This window comes from Pseudopodoces humilis, chromosome 2, assembly GCF_049639895.1.
Source record: "Pseudopodoces humilis isolate 2021_Gansu_Grassland_sample_001 chromosome 2, ASM4963989v1, whole genome shotgun sequence".
Taxonomy (NCBI): Eukaryota; Metazoa; Chordata; class Aves; order Passeriformes; family Paridae; genus Pseudopodoces; species Pseudopodoces humilis.
Window position 1 is genome coordinate 56,520,005 of NC_142201.1, and position 22,482 is coordinate 56,542,486.

Consider the following 22,482-nt stretch of genomic DNA (forward strand, 5'->3'; position numbering starts at 1 on the left):
TGTAAAACGTGTTAACAAGTCCTCCGCCTTGACGGGTGGGGAAGCGGGGGGGCGGACGCGACGCCCCCGAACTCGCCCGAAGCACGGCGAGGGCGAGGACTCGACTCCGTCGCACGGTCCCCTAGTGACGGCCGGCCCGGGGATGCGCGGCGAGAGAAGCGGGGTGTGGATGGGGGGGACACCCCCCGCCACCTCCGCCCTGGCCCTGCGGGAGCCGCCCGAGCGGGTCTCGCTCTCCTCGAGGGGCAGTTCCCGAGGGCGGGAGCCCATGCCCTGCCCGCGGGGAGCGGGGCGGTGGCGGCCGCGCCGTGAGGGGCCGGGGGCCGCAGCAGCGGCCGCCCCCACCCCCGGCGCGCAAGGGAGGCCCCCGGCCGGGGGCGGCGGTGGCGGGGGGAGGACTGAGGCTGGAAAGGTGCGTGCTCGGATTGCCGGAGGGCTGGTCTCGACCCGTGCGTACGGAAATGAAGCTGCCATTTGTGACGAGCGTGTAAGTAGCAAGAATCATTTAGGGGGAAAGGAGAAAGAAAAAAAAAAAAAAGAAGAAAATAAAGTCTAGAGCACTTATAAGGCGCTCCTGAATTATTTGAGGAGCGTCTCTTAAAAGAGTCAGTTAAGGCAGCTGTTCGTTTGCCTTGCTCAATAGGATAACCTTCAGCCCTGAGTTATTATGTCCATAAATATAATTTGACTTGGAAAAAGTCTTGCAGGTTTATAAATTCAAATAAGTGTTCTTTCCAGACCCATCTTCCCGTCCTGAGGACCTCTTTGTAGCTGTGAAACGGATAGTTTGCCATCCAGAGCGAGTCTGCTGGTAACCGTTATAGAACTAATGCCGTGTTAAAATGCAGTGTATAAATAAACTATACATACATTAGTGGCAGCAGAAAACCACTACTCTCAGCCGAGCCAACTTTCTGTGTGAGAGCGACGAACAGATGAAATAAAGGATGTGTTTACAAAACGGGCTTTGCTTTCTGCATGAGGGCTTCAGATTGGCTGAGGGAATTTAGCGTATTCGGCTAAGTCACGTATTTGGAGAAGTTCCCTATAAAAGCAGCACAGTATTAAAAGTGGAACAAACACCAGCGTAAGCCCCTGAGCTATCAGGAGACCTCGTTTGACTGCAACTTGAGTCCTCTGCTTTCTTCTTTTTCTGCAGTTTATGCCAAACCTCCAGGATGTCTCAGAATATCCAGAGATTTTTCCACGCCAGTTCTGCTAATTGAGGGGGGGAAAAAAAGGGTCATTGCAATTATGTAATGGCTCCCTCTAGCGTGCCAGAGATACTGCTGCATTTGGGGTATAACTCGTGTGTGTGCAGCCTGTGGGACATGTGTGTATACGTGTGTATATACACACATACTGCGGGTTATACACGGTGCCTAAGTGTGTATACATGTGGTAACACTAGTTTCCTTTCAGGGCATAAAAGCACACCAGCAGGAGTAAAAAAAATAAAAAAAAAAAATTAAAAAAAAGGTTTGTATTACGGTGGCATATAATATGCAATATATTTCTGACAGTGTTTCTCATGTTTACTTTAAAAAACAGCCTCAAAACCCGGGATGAATCTTTTTTTCTTTTTTTTTTTTTTTTTTTTTGAGGAAGAGGAGGCTAGTGTCTTCATCACTTATTTCTCCATCCTAGTGAGTACTTTTCTTCTTTTTTTTTAATATGACTCAGCATTACACAATAAATACTCTGACTCCACAATGAATTCAATACATTTGAGGGCACTCTGCAGTTTGTAAAACAGGTACTCAAGACTCTGAATTAAGGGAAAAACTATATAACCCTTTATACAAGTAACTGGAGTCTTTGCTTGTAAAATCTCTTTTTTTATCAAACATCTTGCAGCTTACAACAATCCATTGATACCAACGACATGCATGGAATACTTAGAGAAATAAAATCTGAAACACTAGCACTGGATCTTCAAACCTCTGACTGACTGCCAGGAGATAATGATAAATGAAACTCCTTGCTCTACAAGTCACTTTGGTTTTGTGGTGTCAAGTTCAGCAGGGCTGCATTTTAATACTCATTCTCAGGTATGGCTGATTTTAAATTATTTTTAATGATTTCTTGGAAATCATGCCATCTTGGCATCTTTACAGATTGTGTCTCTTAAACCCAGTAGAGACTTAGATGCCTAACTGGAAAAATACACATTAAAAAATTGTGCCCACATATGAATATATGCCTCTGTCAGGCTGATGTTTGTTGCATCAGACAGTTTATAACAACAAAATGGCATTTATTGATTTTAATCCACCTGTGCAAGTAATGAATATTTTATTAGTGTGATGATTTTACAATATATCTATAATACTTTTTTGTCAATTTTTTAGCACACATTACATATTTGATAGCTTAGACTGGCATCGTGATTTCATATTTATTCACCAGAAATTGTTGTATTTTTCACAAAAAAGAGTTGGAAATTAAATGTATGATGGTAATGCAAAGGAATGCAAATAATACCTATATGTTGTACCATGTCACTATATGTTGAATATGTAGTTTGTATTTATTGCTGAAAAAACAAACAAAAAAGAAACAAAATAAAAAAGTGCTTATTAACAGCTTGGAGAGAAAGCTGGACTGTGGAGAGGCTAATACATAGAAAAACATAAATCCTTAATAATAGAAATACACATATAGAAGATTTGCACTGTCTGCCAAATCAAAAAAAGCACATTAAATACTCTGTATAAGAGAAGCTTAACAGAGGAGCAAAGTCCAGTAGAACAGCCCTAACAATTAACTGTGTATGGAGTTAAATTATGCTTTGGAATGCTACTTTTCAATACTTCAAGTGTTTGCTTATTGGGAGACATAGTTTGATGGTAACCAAAATAATAAGTAGTAAGAGGACACATCTCCAAACATTTTTAAAATTGATTTTTTAAAAACATAACAGTATTCAGTATTTTTTTTTGTGTGCATGATGAAATCTAGTACTTTATTACTCTATCTTTAGCAAAGACAGATAAACCTTTATTCTTTCAAAAAATAAAAAAGAAAATAAATAAGAAGTAACCTCAATCAGAAGTGTTGAGATGAAAATCTATTGTCTTGGTGTGGAGGGTGCTTAAGCATAGCACAGAAGTCTCAGAACAAATATCCCTAAACAACTAAAAGAAAATAAGGAGGCAAGGAAAAGATCAATATAGTTAAATGTCAAGGTTCAGTATTTAAGTTATTTGAGCCTAAAATGTATCATTGGGAAAGCCCAAATCCAATTAGCTTGAGAACAATAGAAAGAAGTAAAATTAGAAAGGCCAAGGAGGAAATTTGAGGAACAAAGAATCCATATATAAGACAATTAATTACCCACTAATAAACAAACTTGTGCTTTACCTGTGTGAGGAAGCCATGACAAAACTGTCCAGCCTATTATTTAGCCATACCTATAAACCAGAAAGTACTGGAGAGAAATTATATTTCTGCACTCTAATACTCACAGAAAATGAAGACATTTCCTATGGTCAACTGTTTTTTAGTAACAAAGAAGAGATGTGGGTGTGTATAAGGTGTCAGTGGTGATATTCTTAAAGAGCTGAAAGCACCTAACTAAATGGTAGTCATTAAGCATTCTTACAGAATACAAAAATGAGGTAAATGAACTGTTAAAAATATGCAGTCATTAAGATCAGTTACTATGTCTGAGGATTAAAACGTACAAAATCCATTTCTCTTTTAAAAAGACTAAAAGGGTGATCAACAAATTGGTGTGGCATGATTTATTTTTCATAGCAGTAGTATAAAATGGGTTAAAATAACAATTAAAACTAGAAATTGTATGGCATCTAGAGAAATGTAAGAGAAGTATTGTCCAGAAGCTCAATGAAATCTATAGAAACCATTCCACAGATTTGATTCATCCCATATTAGCAAAGTAGTGTAACTTGCATAGACCAAAAGGACATTCTTTCTGTTTGTTAATATTGTTTTGAAATTGTAACAGAGCAACAGATGAAACCCCTTTTGTTGCTCTGTATGTAAGCAGTTTTATGTCAATTTAATTGTGAGGTCACACCAGCAGGACATGTAGAAGAGAGAAATGCTGAGAAAGAAAATACAAAATAACAGGGCAGTAGGTAAAGGCAAGACAGGGTGTCTGCAAATGATGTTAGTGGGCTAATGGGAGGATAGGGCCCAAGAAGAGAGAGGAGTAGGAAAAGGGTGCTGAAGCAGGGCACAGGACTGTTTAAAAGGCTTCAGGCAAATGGAATTAGTGAGTAGGAAGGAAGTCTGAAATTCTCACCGAAAGAGTTGATACCCGTGGCTTCTATTTAGGAATATTATGGTTATAGTCTTACCTGTGTCATTTTGGAAACACAAACACTCACAAACATTCATTGGGCTTACAGAAAGGGTGAGTTTCAGGCCAGATGTAAGGTTCTTAGGATCTGCATTCTTATGCCTCTTTTCAGGCACGTTATTTAAGGATTATTTAGTACAATATACAGAAACATTTTTTACTTTTTTATTGCAGTGAAAACAGGGCATACTGAGATAAAACCCAGCGTGTTTCAAACAGACTGAGAAGTTTTCTTAATGAGTTTTTTTTAAAAAATAATTTCTTTAAGAGCAATTGAAATGCTGAAAACTGGTTTCCTACAGGTGTGTATTTTAATTTTCCCTCTGCCACTACTACCAGATTCCTCCTGTGTCTGATGGTTGCCCTGCAGCTACGAGTGGCTGGCTGAGAGGCACTTGCTGCTGGGCCAGGCAGTAGTTGCCTGGAAAAGTACAACAGCTACCTTTATATCTCTCAGGGTATCAATTTATGTTGCATACATAACCACTCACTGAAATGAAATTTAAACTAAAACCACCTTTAAACCACTTGCAAATTTAACTGAAATTGTCCAGTGCTCATAGAGTTGCTGGGCAGAATGATGACGACACAGAGACACTCAGATAATGCTCAAGGGGCTGGTGTGTTTACTTGCATAGCCTCCTTTAAAAAAATAAACCATTTTAAAATAAAACACTTTATCCATTTGGTTGTAACATGATGCCAGTGCTGGACTTAGGATATGGCATAGTAATATGATCATATGACTTGGCATGTTAACATAATGCACCCACTGCAAGTATCAGTGAGATAGGAATATACTGTAAATATAGACACTAGATCTTGTAAAAAAAGAAAAGAAAATACCTGCATTTTCAATTAAAGGATATTCTCTGAAGCATTTTAAAACTTTTCTGAAGCAAATATTGTATGGATTTTTCTTAAACCTGACAATTTTTGTTTGCACAGTAAATTAGATCAAACCATATAGAGATCAACAATATGGTTTGCTTCACTGAATAATGAAGTACTTTACTGATGAAAATCTCTTTTGTGAATTGTTTGTGACAATTTGTTAGAGATTAGAGCACATAGACCTGTCACTAATATAATAATTTAAATACTTGTTTAGAAATTATAAAAAAAATTAAATTCTATTAAATGCTTGGTTTTGTAGACAGAATTAATTTGATTGCAGTTATTGTTAATGGTTAATGCCTCCTATGTCTTTTAAAGATTATGTGGCAGGACAGGACAGTTTTTCGTTGTTCTGTTCCCCTTTGGCTTCATTTGCACTCTGGAAATATTATGACTTCCTTGGGAATGGTCAAATAAATAAATTTATGGAAATGCAGGATAAAAAAGGAGAAAGAAGGAAGAAGGGAAAGAAAAAATCAAGAGTGAACAGAAACTCCAATAAATGCTGAGAAAAGCAGGGAACAGAGCTACTATGTAAATCTCAGAGGGGAAGGAAAGACGATACTCTCTTGGGTTTGGGTCTGGCAGAGCAGCCAGACTGGGACCATGCACAGACAAGAAGACCTGGTGTCTTACATCCAGCCAATGGATGTTCATCTGCACATTTTCTATTCTAACTTTGGATATTTTATCAAGCTTTGTTTTGGGTAGAATCTTATCTTTGAGATTTAAAATTTTTCTGGGAGTGCAGATAGTGCTAGCTATAAGGAAAAGGTAAAGGCAGATCAAACTCAAAGATCTGGCTAAATGATTTATATTTTGCAGATAGAAGTACTGATACAGGACAAAGTTGGAGAAGCCAAAATCATAGAATCACAGAGTGATTTGGGCTGGAACGGACCTAAAAATTATGTAGTTCCAATACCCCTGCCATGGTCACAGATACCTTTCACTAGATCAGGTTGATCAAAATCCTATCCAGCCTGGCCTTGATTGCCTCCAGGAATGGAGATCAGCAAGTTCTCCGGACCACCTGTACCAGTGTCCTGTAACCCTCGCAGTAAAGATTTTTTCCCTAATACCTAATCTAAATTTACCCTCTTTCATTTTAAAGCCATTCCCCCTTGTTCTGTCACTATAGGCTTTTGTAGTTAAAATAATATTTCTAGACATATCTGATGATACGAAAGATCAAGAAAATAAAATAAAAATGGAGGCCCTTACAAAAGTCTTGATAAATGTATTTCATGAGAGCTGTTTAAGGGCAAAATCATGTGCTGGAAGAACTCTAAGAAAAAGACCCTACCTAGTAGTCTTTAAGATTATTCTCAGTGAGGTTTGGTATGGAAAAAATATTTTCATTTTCTTCATTAAAACAAACAATATATCAAACAAAATTACTGACCCAACAGCATCTAGGCAAGTTACTGGATATTTCTCATGCTTCGTATGTAGGAAGATCCCTAAGAATATAATTTTATTATTAATAGTAATTAATACATTGGAATTCACTGAAATGTCAGTACAGCATGTCAGTGAATCTCTTCTCTCTTCTAGTATTTCAGTGTTACAATTGCTTTGGAGCTAATGTTTACTGTCTGTAGACAAGGAAATATGGTAAAGTTCAATGCCTCACTTTCTCCTCACAAAGCACTACTTAGAGATTGAAAACTGTTACATCAGTCAGACGTGTCAGAATTTTCATGTGAAGGAAGACTAGTGTATCCAGAGCTGAAGCTGCCACCTGCCAGTATTGGTAGAAAGCAAAAGATTGAGGAAGACTCCAGAATAATTCACCTGTAAAGTACTAGGTAATCCTGATCCACAGAAATTCACCTCTGCCACTATTCTTACAATTACTCTCCAGGTGGGATGAAGATATCATCTTTGAAACTTTTGAATTCCAAGTGCAGCTGGAAATCAAGTTCCCCTTTCCTGAAGAGAGTAAGCCTGAACTGTAAGTGCCATGTGATCTGTGTGTATAAATTTGCAGGAGATAAAGTTCATACTGGAAACAAAACCAGTAACAACAACAGCAAAGGAATTAAGCCAGATTTCTGTTATCAATATATTATATATAATAATATAATATAATAATATAACATCATAAAAATGATATAATGGTATAATATTGTATGTGTCTATATAATATTGATATCATGTATTATAATTATTTCCATATTTTTTTTTTTTCATTTTAGTTTTTCTTAGCTAGCATTTTGCACACCCGGAGAAAATTTCAAACTCTCCTAACGGTGTGCGAAATTTCTTATACATTGGACACTAAAGATTTTACAAGCTAAGTTTACATGTTATTCAACCCTTTTGTTTCTAAAGTATTCCCTTATTTAGTTATGCAGTTAGTAGCTCTACTTTAAACACGACTGATTGCAACTCTGTAAACAATTCTGTTGTTAAATTTCTCAGAGAGATGGAATCCCATTTACTCTCTCCTAGCTGCAATTTCAGAAGATTAGAAGGAAAAAACCAAAACCTAAAGCAAAAATAACCAACCCAAAACAGGTAATGAAACTGTCTTTGCTCTCCATCCCAAAAGTTCAGGGACACAACTAGGAATAAATTATGGTAATAAAAAAATCTGTTGAGTCAAGTGTTATGTTTGTATGCCTTTTGCAAGGAAGCAACATCTTTAGATATTTTGTAGCTGATAACCTTTCTTTGCCAGCTTACGCATCTATTTGAAACCAACCCTCCAGTCTTGTTCCTGCTAACCATTTTCATTTGTATACTCCTATGTGAGCTCCAACATAAACAAGACTTGTAAACAGCAGACTATAGATAAGCTTTCAAAATGTTGTGTGGCATTTTGCCCACATATCTGTCAAAGTAAAAGGTTAGAATCTTCACTTTTTAAAGAAAAACATACCAATTAGCAGCAAGGCAAGGCTGTCTAAAGCATGAGGTTTTCAAAGTTTGACACGACTGTAGGTGCAACACAAGCCATTTATTTGTACGAAGCTCCCTTTCATCTCCTGATGGCAGGAGAGAATCCAGAAGAAGGACCCGCCTATGAGGAATTTGCTCTCAGGTACTACAAAATGAGGTTCTTGCCCAATGTGTCCAGTATATCAACAACCAGGTAATGGGTTTGGAGATGATTATTTTGCCTTGTTTGACTACCAAATTGAGGTCTCTATACTGGTTTCAGTGGCATAATCACCAAATAGGATTGTCAAATACTCTTATCCCCACTATGCAGGAAAATAAGGGATACTTGAGGGCTTGTTTCCTGGCGTGGGCTAGTGTGACTTGAGGTCACAGCAAAAGCTGGAGAGTGATGACAGCAGCCTGTGAGGGGCTGCTGGTCCCTGTCCTGATGGGGCATTGGCAGCTGGTGCTCAAGGCCATGCAGGACTTTGGCTTCATCCCCTCAACACATTGGCCATCTGAGATAAGCTGAACTGACAGTTGGCTGCCAGCGCAGAGCAGTAGGGGTTTGTGCCCCCCTTAGAGCCAGGGGTAAGCAAGAGAGGAAATAATGTTTCTAAAAGTCATAATTCCCTTCTCTGTTTGCTCCTGGGATGGTGCTGCTATACATCCCCCTTTCTGCAGGCAAACTGTTGTCTTACAGTCTTGTCATAAGTGATTAGTCAGAAGCCAGTGCTATAAAAAAGGCAGAACAGAATGTAATAACCAAGGTGCAAAATTAACATTTAAAAAATCCTATAACCTGCTGCAAAAACAAAAACAGATCCTAAAATTAAAATATGAAATACTGTTTCCTTGAGACCACTAAAAACAGTGACTTTTTCTATCTTTATGGAAGACATATTAAACAGGCTTGATTTTTTAAAATTGTTAAGTGTCTGTGTCCTGGAAATTAGGTCCTTTAAGCCATCTTAACGATGAGTACATAAAAAAAAAATTTACTCTTTAATTAAATGCATATTTTGGATAAACTATGCAAAAAATAAATTAAAAAAATAAAGTAAGATAAACAAACAAAGAAATCTATGCAGATATAAATCTTGGGCAGCATTTCTGTCCATAATGTTGATGTGTTAGGTACCAAAACAGGTTTAGTTTTATATAAGAAAGTGTATTCATGGTTGCTGCCCTGAGGAATTTAGTGTCAGTAGATTAACATAAATGAATTGCTACAATTTTCTGTTTTATTATAATTTCTAAAATTGTTAGCAGACTTAACGGTTTTACATACATCTAGAGATAACATCTGAATTGCAAATAAATCACTACAAAATATATGTTGCAGACAGTTTTATTTAATGTGCAGAGGTATTAAATATTTAAAGGGCTAACTTCTACCATGTGCCTGTTCCACTAAGTATGTCCACTGTGGTGCATAAAGGAGGGTCTATTATATTGGGAGGGGTAATATTTTAAGGTGAAATTTGTTTTACACTACAGGTATTTAAATTAGAGCTAATGAGTCAGTTATGTTACTAAAATAGCATAGTTATTTTAAATACATTTATTTAGATGTAGGGACTATATAATTAGTTTTTTTATCCTTTTTTTACTCTGTATTTTTTAATAGCTGGTTCCTGTTTGGCATGCAATAACTCGTATCAAACCTAAATGAAATGCTTTTTGGAAGATTGTTCTTTAAATCTTTACCAAAGAAGTAAAATTTGCATTCTTAATTAAAAACTTATTTGAAAAGACAAACTAAGGGTATATAAGCATCTCTGAGGTACAAGAACACACCATTTGGTTATGGCGAATGATGATCCAGGATCACTTACATCGTTTGTGTAATGCCCTAAACACACCCTCCCTTCCTGGGAAACTGTCTGCCAGGGTGCTGCAGTGCACACCCTCCGTAATGCTCGCTGCCACCTGACGTCTGAGGGCACAAAGCTTGTCTCAGAGCTCACCAGTCAAGTTCAACATCTCAGCCTTATTTGAAGGTGCTTAATGACTCAGGATATCAAAAAGACAGAGTCCTTTGTGACAATTGGTTGACTGGTTTTGGGGTTTTGTCTCAGAATAGTCTGACATAAATATAGTTTATCTGGAGAAGGACTGACGTCTTTGATGGATAGACTTGATACAGTGGAATGAAATCCCACAAGAAATAATGACCATTTTACACCTCAGCAAGTTTCTGCTTCAGTTGCAAGGATTTTCTCTTTACTTAGCTGGCTTTAATGAAAATATATGCAAAATTTGTATGTAGGTAATTTTAATTTATGAACATGAAGCAGGTCACACACTTCTCTTTCAAGCAAGGGTGCCAGAACAAAATTGAAGTAGATTAATTTGTAGCGCTTGGTGCACTAGTATTAGATGTTCTCATCCTACAGTGATGAATGTCTATCAAAAAACCTGCATTTTGGAGAAGACCACATACAACCACAAGAAAGAAAAAAATAATTGCTAATATGAGGTGTCAAGCTGTATGAAATATATTTGGTCACAAAAGTGTCTGAATTAAGACTTACTGAGCTCTTATTACTGCACATAATTGTATAGAAAACTGCTGAAGAAATGCACTTTCAATTGCTTTGCTGTTTTCTTCCTGATCATTGTCTCTGATTTTTAAAGGCTGTAGTCACGTAAGTATAAGCATTCATCTTTTCAGCAGACATAAATTGTCTCTATGGTATTATGACTGTAGTCCTGATCCTGCTCTCTTGCAGACCAAATAGTTGCTTGTTGCATTTTCCTACTAAAGGCTCATGAAAGCATAACCAGATTTCAGCCTTCATCTACATGATCATCCTGATATCGTTTGGCCCATGTGACACAAAAATCTCAGAAGTCCCCGTGCAATTGAATTTATAAAGAAAAACAATTAATTCATGAACTTTTAATCTCAACTTCTTTTAGGTTTTTTTTTGGTTGGGTTTTTTTTTAGCAAATGAGTGAGGAGAATTCTAAAGTTTGCTTGTGACTTTTCTAAAGCATTTCATGTAGGAAACTCTTTGGTTTACAGACTTTATGAGAAAGCATTCACAAACAGGGGCCATTGTTCATTGTCTTGTAGTAAACAGCCATTCTCTCAAACAACAGGCTACAGTACCCTGGGAATTGGACCCAAACATCTGAAAAGCCACTTATCATAGAGTAAATGCATGAAAAAAAAATGTGTAAAAAACTCACAGGAGGATTTTGAAAGTCCTCATAGACATCAAATTATTGTCTATGCTGTCTAGTTCAAAGACTTCAAAATAAGATACAAAACAAAATTACACCTGGCAGACCTAAACAATACATCACTAAATCCCCGCATACACAAAGTGTAGGGCCTTTACTAAGAAACTAAAATAAATTGGAATATTAATACTAAATCTCTTTATTCTGTTTGGAGACATTATTCTTTTTCAGTATGTTCATTTAGAGTTGAAGCTGTGGATGCTCTCTGGTAGATTCTAATACATGTTTTCCTTCCAGTCACTGGAACAAAAAAGAAAAATTACAATAATTAGTGTTCACACCTTATCACATAAAGGGAGCAAAGATGGTTAATATACAGAGTTATGCAAATACCAGTATGTTGGGGGATTTGCTGTTGTGCATAACTGGCATGAATTTAAAATTATTAGTTCACTTAATAGTTGGCTATAGTATAACCAAGGCCTAGCACTTACCCTTCTGAACAGAACAAATTCTCATTGGGTTTAACAGGTCCTTTCCAGTATTAAGCATATTTATGCAATTAATTAGGAAGAAAGAGATGATAAAAGCATGACCTTTTTTCCTTCTGTGGAGTAAATATCAGGTGTCAATATTAACAGTAATGCAGCCAACATTTCTAATGTATCAAGACAACTATTTGGAATATTGACCTATGGAATAAACAAGTATTGAGATTTTGTCATCCCTTCTAAATGTCACAGCACTGAAAATCACACAGAGAGAAAATTGGAATGTTAAATGGAAAGTTGCTGTGTTCCACAGCAACAGAGAAACTGAGACCTGTGGGCTAAACAACAGTGCTTGACTCTTGTCATATCATAAACAAAACTCCTAACTTCCTTCCTTCCTTCCTGCCTTCCTATAGAATTTTGCCATTCACTATGGAGGCAGCAAAAGTACACACTGTGGTACTCAAAATAGGGGTGATTTTTTAATTGTAGTATAGTATATATATAATGTGTGTGTATATATATATATATGTATATATATGTATGTATAAAATATATAATGATTTTTGTTTGGGGTTAATAATTTGGAAGATTTCTACCATACCAGCTAATAAAAAATTATCCTATTAAAAGGTAATGAAAATTATTTAAAATGAAGTATATAAATATACTTGGCTGCCACACTGAAATTCTGCTTTAATTTGGTTCAGAGATATACTGAAAAAGAAAGGATAGTTTGTTTCAGTGAAATTTGAATTTTTAATTTCATTTTTCAAATACAGTGCTTACAACCAAAATATTTAGATTTGGTCATTATCAACACTAACTCAGTAGCACCACAAAGCGGGAGTAGAGTCTCTGGTACATTTTTACTAAAACCAGTGCAATTACACCTGACATTAACAGGTGTGGTTGAATTTAACAACATGTTTTCATTATAGGCATCAATATTTCTAGCATTGTTGGTGTATTTCAAAGAAAGAATAATAAAAAAACTTCTACTAACACTTTTAGAACAGATAGATAAATAGTTGGCATGTGTCTCCAGATGTGTGAAGTGTCACAAATGTGAAAGCATGTCTGAGTTAAAGCAGCTAGTGATCAGGGTTGTATGTTGAGCTCTAAATCAGATTAATCATTTTATCACTTTATAATGACACATTTTTATCTCTTTTGCTGTTCAAATTACTTTGATGAATTGGAGAGGGGGATTGTTTTCCTACAGTAGCATCAGATACAGATTTTATTTTTTTAATTTGTCTATATATTACAGTTCAAGAAGATACTTCTAATTAATCAAGTTAATGGCATATCAAGATGCAAATCTTGTGTGGCCAGAGTTTGTTTTGTTATTTCTTTTGTTAGTTCATTTCATAGCTAAACTAAAAGAAATATATTACATACACTGCATTTGCTTCAGAAAGAGTTACTGATTTGCTGCTGCAAGTTTTTCTTTCCATTTCCCACTGCTTCTATCAATAAAACTCATAGCAGTTGCCCTTAGATGCTTCTGGTATTATACCACCATCAGCAGTAAATATTTACAAACATTAATTTAACTGACAATAGATTATAGAATCTTGTTGTTTAATAGCTGAATTATGGGGGATATTGTATGATAAACAAGCTGAAATGCCCCTTGCCTGAGGAAACTCCTAGAAATAAAAGGTTCTGTTGTGTCTGTTTTTTTTGTTGGTTTTTTTTTGTAAGGATGAGAGAAATCAAATTGCTGCCATTAACTGTTGCCCAACATTTTTAATTGTTATATACCTTGCCTATGATTTCTTTCCATGATCCACTTTATTCTTTTTTTTTTCTTTTTTTTCTTTTCTGCTTTACAGATTTAGGTGTACCTGTCTTTTTTCAGTAGGAGCTGTTTTTTTGAAAGGCAGCATATTTATTTCAAAATTAACTGTGGCTCAAGGCTCTTGTGAGAAACTCACAGAGCTCATATAATTTTTTCAGGGGTCACATGTTAGTGAGAATCAAAAGTAAACTTTACTCCCCCGTAAAGTCCAGGCTGTGGTTTAAATACGTATCAGCTGTTTGTGGTCAGCCTTCAAAGGAGAGGCAATCTGGTGAAGGAATGAAATTTGTCAATTATATCTGACTCACACATAGTAACTGCTATTCCTTTCCTTTGCTGCACTATAAATTTGGAGAAGAGAATTGGAGGCATTTCTTTTGTTTACTTAGTATGAATGTATTTAAATTATACTTTTTATATTTATTTACAGTGCGATGCAAGATGATGAAGTAAATTTGATAATTATTTCATCAACTCCATTGTTTTACCTGCAACTTCACAAACACCTCATATTTTCAAAAACAAGCCTCTTGCTCCAAAGCACTCATAAACAAATTTACACAGAATGCACAAAGAAACACAAAAGAGGTGTGTTAAGTTGGTTGGCAGGTTAGAACAGAGAGGATATTTTAGACAGTGAGTAGTTTTGGGAATAGAAAAAGGATGTCATTCATGAGATATGTGAGTGATACAGTAAGTAGGACTGTATCAGAGCCAGGAAAGAGTAAGGACTCAGTCCACTGGTAGACTAAGGCAGACTCTTGCAAAACCTCAAAATTTCAGAGGAGAAATTTGACCTTGTCGAGTAATGAGACAGAAAACCACCCGAGGTCCACTGAGAGAGGACTTGACATGATCAGAGTTGTGAACAAGAAAGATAACCTTGGCCACAGTGTTTGGAGTGGACTGGAGGAGGGAGATTAGAGGGAAGAAGGTTACAGTGGCTAAGAGGTCACAGCAGGTAAGAGATAATGAAGGCATGAAACAGGCAGGAACAGAAGATGAATAACTGTAGGTACTGGAGATAAAACAGAAGAGACTATCTGGACAAGGAGCCCAAATTTAGATACTTAAAAGTTGATTATGTAAAAAAGAAGTAGTCAAGGTTTCTGCTGTATTTATTTATTATTCTATTGACATGCTGCAGCCAACTAACTGTAGAAAAAGTCACAAAGCTTTCTAGATCATCCATATTGTTATCTGTCTCTATACATTCATGTGTATTGATAGACAGCTATTTTTATATTTTGACTGTATAGAAGGAATATGGAAATCAGGTGACACAAGTTTATTTTGTTGACTCTACTACTGATTAGACCTGTGATCTTGGATAGGTGCTGTGCTACAGTTTCTCTGCACAGCAGTGAAAGCAGTTCTTTCCTTTCTCTGTAAATTGCTAGATGAAAAAGGGTAGATACTGTTCAGATATAGACTTCTCTGTAGAACTCAACTCAAAAGATGCCATAAGGCTGCTACGCATGGGCACCCTCACAAGCACCACTTGGGTAGCAGTGGTCCTTTTGTAGTGGCAGCATCCCAGTGCCTGATACTGGGGTGGGTCCAGATGTGTTTGGGGTTACAAGAAAGTTGAAAATGACTGTGCCCAAGTAGGTAGTTTTGACTGGAGGTGTCACAGCTCACCGGTGTCTGAAGCCATCAGAACCAAAATATATTTGAAGACAAACTTCACCAGTTGGCTCTGTGGATTACATGTGGCTTTGAAACATGTACTGTCAAAATATAGTGATGGTATTCTTCCCTGAGAACGCTTCATTCAATATGCCAAAGGGCTTTTTAATATATTGGTAAAATAAGGCATAAAGCAGACAAAATACTTGTTGAGAATTTCACTCCAATATATTTGGAGTGTCACAATTCTAGTTCAGAAAAACTACAGACAACAAATGATCGTGCCATAGAAGACAGAAAGAAAAAAATATAGCTAGCAGATTAACCATAAGCCTAGAAAGAAAGAGCACCTCAGCAGTAAACACAGACATAACAGTGACTATAATTTTTGTTAAATCACAGTTAGACTCTGCACTGATGAGTAAAAGCAAAAAAGGGTAGAAGCTGGTAAAGAATATTCTTTCCTCTGAGGCACTTCTTCCTTAACAATATTCTTTGTACTGCTGGTACAAAAGCTAAGACCCCAAGAGGATGAGGAAAAGGGGCAAGGTCTTCACTATAGTGCTGAATGTGGCTATAGCTGCCAGCTTTTCACCAGCTGAAATTCTGAATGCCAGAATTCCTGTGGAGATAATTTCTGTGGCTTACTCCTCCTGATTTTCTCCCTGTAAGCTATGAGTATAGAAACCTGTTTGCAGCATCCATTGTTCAGATAAGTTAATGTTTAGAAAAAAAACTCCAAGAGATTAATAGCATTAATGAAACATTAACTGCACATTAGAAGAATGGTCCAGTAAATAATATCTTTTGAATTTACTATACGAAATCATGTTGTTAGAGAGCATAAAATTCTTAGAGGGATAAAGATCACTCAGGAAGAGATCTTTCTAGTGTGATAAAGGAATATAATACAGAAAAAAACCATCTGTTGAACATGTAAGATAAACTTTTTGACTTCCTAAATTAAATCGTTGCCATTTGCTGCTGAGACAATTAGCAGGTGTCAGTTAGAAGACACAATAGATTATGTACCCAATTACTTTCTCTTTTTAGACAACAGTTTGCAGTCACAAGAACGTGTGAGGAGTTTTAATCAAAGATTAGAACTTTTTTAATTAAATACAAACGTATGTGACTAGTCGTTTGACATTAATTACTGTTTTAGTTGGATTCCTTTTGATTTGTAAAAGGCCCTGAGCACTGCAAAAATTATGTCACATCATAGAAACTGCTGATTATTAAAACAAAAAGTTTTCTGCATCAGCCCATCACTCTCATGAAAAAGAAATGTAATTTCAAAAGTGAAACGGCTGGCTTAGAGGAGACCAATGAGTTTTGAAAGCAAAATAACAGATGGTACTTCAGCTGACTTCCCTTAGAAGGGACAGTGAAGGCACTTAATTGTAATGATTGATAAGGTCTTCTGTCAATGCTCAGCAAAACTTTCAAGGGGCTAAACAGCTGGCATGAGGTTCATGTGGAGTTTTAACTAGCTGACTACCCTTTGGGGTGTCTTAAAGCTAACTAGCATCACTGATATTAATAGAGAATATCAATCAAAATGAAATGCTGTTGCAGAAACTGATCTGAGACTTCAAGTAATATTTTAATTTGTTGGCCTGCAGAGAGGAGGATAAATGTTAACAGTGTCCTTGTGAGAAAACTTTAAATTCAAGTCCAGTGGTGGCATCAGTATTTGTGAGTCCTTTTGTGATTTTGGCTTTTTCATACACTCCACTTATTCAGAGTAGAGTGGGAACAATGACAATGAAAATCCTTATCTGAACAGCCTGCAGAAAGAGAAGGGGGAAAAGAGAAAGATATAAAAGGAGTAGGAATAATTCTTAGCTCATATAAAGATTAGGGGTGAACTTCACACAAACACATACTCAGAGTCACTGTGCCTTTTGTGGTGAACTTTTTTAGAGAGATTTGTATGTCTGAAGGTGAATTAAGAAAGCCCCTTACCTGCACTGGCACAGTGCAATTTCTGAACATGGGGCTTGAGTGCATGTATCTGTAGTTCTTAGCCTACCAATTGGTACTCAGTGCTGAGCTACAGTGTCTGTCTGCCACAGAACTTGTTCTTGGAGATGACAGCTTGCCTGAAACTCAGAGTGGGAAATTAATATCTCACGGAGAAAGTCTGGAAATGTTTGAACCAGTGATTGCCAGCAATGCCAAATACAAATCTGGACTTGTGTGTCCCTATTTTGCCACAGTCTAATCATACTTACAAGTTTTAAATTGGCAAAGCAATTAAAAGCATGTTTCGGACCCCAAATTTAAAAAGCACTGAGACTCTTTTGTGGGCAGAAGTGTTGACATGGTAGAAAGAAATAATATTACTTAAACTAGTTGATCCTAACAAATTGATACCAGATTTACATGCAAGTCTGCTCCTGTGCCATCAGCGCAGGAGGTTAATCTGCATTTTGAGTAATAGTTAAATGGGGTAAAATATACTCAATGGAAAATTGAAGTCTAGTTTATAAACTGGTCTGAAACTCAACATACCAGAGTTAATTTCTATGGCAGTCTTCTTATATGGCTATCAAAGAAACATCTTTCAATTTCTTTCTAACTCAATTTTCTAGCTATATAAAGATGGCAGTACCTTTCTGCTTCACTTAGTAGATGGTAGGACTCTGAAAGCAAAAGTTATCTGTTACTGGCATTGGTGCAGTGTCTGGGACAAACAGATGCTCCTAAATACTGTCATTATTTGTAGCATAAACTGTATTTATGCCTATTTTTCTAGTTTAGCCTCCAGCCTGCTACAGTATGAAAATTACTATGGAAACTGTGGTAGTAAATGTGGTATTTAGCAACCACTCCTCATACCATGTCTAGGTTAAATCTTTTCCTGAAATGATCTGAATCACTGTATATTTCCTATAGGAGTGAAACCTCTCCTTTCCTGGACAGAAATGTTGACCCCATTCAGATGAAAAATTCCATTTAAAGTGAAAAAACTCTCAGTTGTGTATGAAGACAAGCACTGTAGGAAACTTTAGGTCTAGAATGAATGAAAAAAATGTGTGCTTTATTATTGAAGAGATATTGTTTTTCAAGGGGAAAAAAAAACACTGAGGAAAACACAAAATTATCATAACATTTTGTATTCATTGCATCAGTTATTTCCCAAAGAAAGCCCTATCAGTTAAAATGATGAATTTTAACCTTTACCAATTCTTCTAGAGAACATTCAATTTATATTCTTCAGGCACTTTGCTACTTGTTCACCATACTGATGCAAAATTATTGTTTTTGTAATATTTATAAAGATCTAGTTACAAGTTTTCAAGGACATATTTAATTTTTTTTTTCCCCAAATCTAAACCCTTTAGTATGACTTAAGAAACAAATGGACCAAAAGTTAACATACAGTATACTTACATGCCTTAATACATGAATATTTAAATAAAGTATTATATTGAATACAAGTCTGGTGGTCAATAGAAAATACAAAGGTCATATTATCACAGAGCACAGAAAGCTTTAAGAGATGAATACCAATGAATAAACATTTCTGCATAGAATCTTTTTTCCTCATTGCTCCTATGGGATCACATAATGCCTATATGAAATCAATGGTTTCAAACTCCCTTTATGAAACCAATCCTGTAACTGCTTTTGGCAGAACTAAACTTGAAAAAACAAACAAGCTAGCAAACAAAGAAACAAAAAGCACCTGGCTTGAATATAGGTTAAATATTGAGCTTTGTTGAATTTGTGTCAAACAATTTCTGTAGCCATGGAGTCAATTTTTTTTTCCACCACTTTAGGACTCTGGGCACCCTTTTTAAGAGAACAGTAGTTTTACAAATGAATATTGCAGCCCTTGCAGTGATGCAGCATTCAATGCTATTCTTGCTGTGCAGTCTAAGGGTGTATTGAGTGATAGGCCTGAGATGCAAAACTGCCATCACACTGAACTAGGGGATGCTGTGTGAGAGGGTCATGAAGAAATGGGATGACCTAGATGTTTACTTGCCTTCAGTTTAGATCAATTTTGTAGAATAAGGTTAACAGTTGTAAATTCTTCAGAGAAGAATTTTCTTTTACTTTTTTTCTCCTTGTTTTCTACTAATCTACTTTTCAAAATTACATTCCTGTTCCTTCAAAATAAGTGGGCCATGTGGATCTCTGCAGGGGATTTTTAATTTTTTCTGGAGAGAATTCTGAGCAAGCACAGTGATAGGAAGTGCAGGGGTTTGTCAAGGGTGAGAGAGAAATAAGAGGCAGTGAGAGGTACAGCAATGAATTGGTATCCTGCAGGTCAAAATACTGAAAGCATTGTTAGAGGACTCAGGGATGACAGAAGCAGTGTCCCTGCTAACTGCAGAGGATTGTGGATTTGCTCCAGCTGGGAAGCTTCCAGAAGGACCAAAATAAAGTGTCGCAGCAAGGACCTACCTTTAAGATCATGGAGGAACTAAAGTGAGGAAAAATGGTTTAGTTCATAAGTTAATTATTACATTAACATTTTTTTATCATCCTAGTAATTTTGAGTTTTTCTGCCCAAAAATGTAGCTATCCTAGTTGAAAGAACTGATGAAGCCTGTATTTTCAGTTTCTTTCAGAGAGGTCACTCTAGCAGATAGATCTAGACTGGTTCTCCTTAAAGATTTGTCTGATTTGGGGTCCTACCAAAGTTCTTGTAGATTCCAGTATATCTGAAATACTCAGAATGTGTTTCAGGCTTTGCTGTGGAGCATACTGAGTAGTCTCTGTTTTATGAAATTTTAATCTAATTATCAAGACACCTACCAGTTTAATGCTGTGAGAAGTTTGGTGTTAATAACATGGCCTCCAGCAAGAGCTTAGTTATAAGGGGAATATTACCAGTGGAAATGTTAGTCACCTCCTAAGTGATATTAGAGATTTGCAAATGTCACTGGTACAAAACCTTCCCACATAGATACCTAAAGCAGTAGTTGTGCCCTAAGAATAAGCTCCAAAGTAAAGCTTGTATGTGTGCTAGTATATGTTATTTGCTGTAACCCAGGAACTGAATTTTGCTGAATTAGACACCTCAGAACTGACTATATAGATATTGGAGTATCAAAAAGAGAGATTTCAAGATCAGTTTGAAAATCATAAATTTTGAAATTTTAAAGTCTGAAATTATAAAAATAGATTTCTGAACACCCTTTCCCTTCCAATTTGAGAAGGTAGCTCTGAGACACACTTACCTGCCTGCATGAGGCTGGACCTCACGTAGCAGTCTGCCTTTCACATGAGTAATGCAGTGTTTAGAGCAATGCCACAACCTCTGGAGGTTTGGAATAAAACCTAATTCTTCTATTCTGTAAGGCATTGCACCAAGTAGAGAAGAGCCAGATTTGCATTCTGGTGTATACTCTTGCCATCCATAATTTTTTTTATCTTATGGCACCTTAATGTAAATTGGGTGGGGAAGTCAGTGCCTAGTTCCCTCTGCTATTGAGCACTTCAAGCACTGTGCTGTATTCTTCCACAGCTGTTGTATGTAAGTATAGAATTCTTGGTTGGCACCTACCTTTTGAGTTCACTCCAAGCTCTCCTGAAGAAAACTTCTGATTTAAGTATGGGCTCTGTTCATTCCTAAAGTTAGTTTGTATTAAGTTTGAATACCTGCCTTAGAATGAACAGCAGTTGATTTGACTATCAATCATTTAAATAAATTTTTGAAAAATGTTAATGTGTATTTTTTCTACATTCCATTATTGTGCAGTGGGGAAAAAAACCTTTCTGTGACAATGACAAAAGTGCACAGATCCATTTTAAGCTTGGCTAACTGACACAGGAAATACTCTGTAAGTAGATAGCCAGCAATTTATTCACCCACATTAGGAATGAACAAGAAAATGAAATAAAAATTCCCCTGCAGATTTAACAGAAGTTTTCAGTTTGACAGAGGGATTGAAACTGTAAGACAATAACATTGAACGTAATGGTTTTCTATTGCATTTACCTCAGGTAATAGCACAGTGATATTTAAACAAGTTAGTAATTATATGAAAGATGTCAAATAAAAAACATTTGAAATTCAAATTTATATAAAACTCTGTGAGATATGTTAGAGCTTCTAACTTGTATAAGTAGGTAACACAAATCCAAAGACAGTTCTTCTTCAGGATGTCATAAGAGTTGTGGCTACATCTTTGGTAAAAAATAAATTTGGTAACAAAGATGCTGGTACATCTTTGGTAAAAATAAAGAGCTCTTAGACATAGATTTACTTAGAAATCTCTCATTACATGTCAAAGTCATTACATAGTACATCACTTTATCTCTAGAGAGATGTTTCACCCTATATTTTTGCCAGTCTTTGTAACTATTAAAGGGATGGATTAAGAATGCATTTTAATCTCTTATCTGGGGTACATAGAAGACAGGTGAAGAATTGTGCCACAGTAGCACATCCTTGCACTTCAGGGGATGCAAGTAAGACATGTCTGCAGCTTTTCTAAAGTACCCCATCTAAAATGTTTGTACTGTAGATTGCTTGAGTTGATGGTTTCTCTCCACAGATTGATCCCTATTGCACTATACTGCTTCCTAATGTAGACATTCCTTTTAATCCCTAATTCTTCCATCAAACTATTATAAAGTCATTAAATTTACCAATATTGCTAATGAGCTGCTACTCAGTTTGTAAATTTTATTTTAAAATATTATTTTATAATATTTTATTAAAAATTAAATTTTATTTAAAAAATTAAAATAAGATTAAAAAATGTAAATAATTTAAAAATAAGAAATAAAAAAGGTTATATTTTCTTCCTTTCCTAAGCTGCTAAATTTGTGTCTGGGACAACTAAACAGAGTATCTCAGTGATATCCAGGCAGTGGTATATCAGAGGAGTCACTTGTTTGCACACCTGAAGAGGGCTTTTTCCTCAACACAATCTCTTCTGCAGTTTGGATAATTGTCTGAAAATACTTCTGTGAATCAAAACAACGGGGATTCATGCTTTAGAAAAAAGAGTTTATGTTAGAAGGAAAAGTATTAATATCTAGAAACATAATTGATGGGAAATTTATTGGTATTCCACTGAGGACCTTGATATAAACATCATAAACAGCATTGTGAGGGATCACCAGTTCAATGGAAGATTGTGATCTGAGAAAAACAGAGTATCATGGATAACTACAGTGTTGAAGGAGAATGAAAAATAGTTGTATCAAGTGCAGCGTCATTATCTTAGAGGGCAATACAGTGGCAGATAATTCAAATGCGAGAGGAAAAAAAAAGAAGCAAG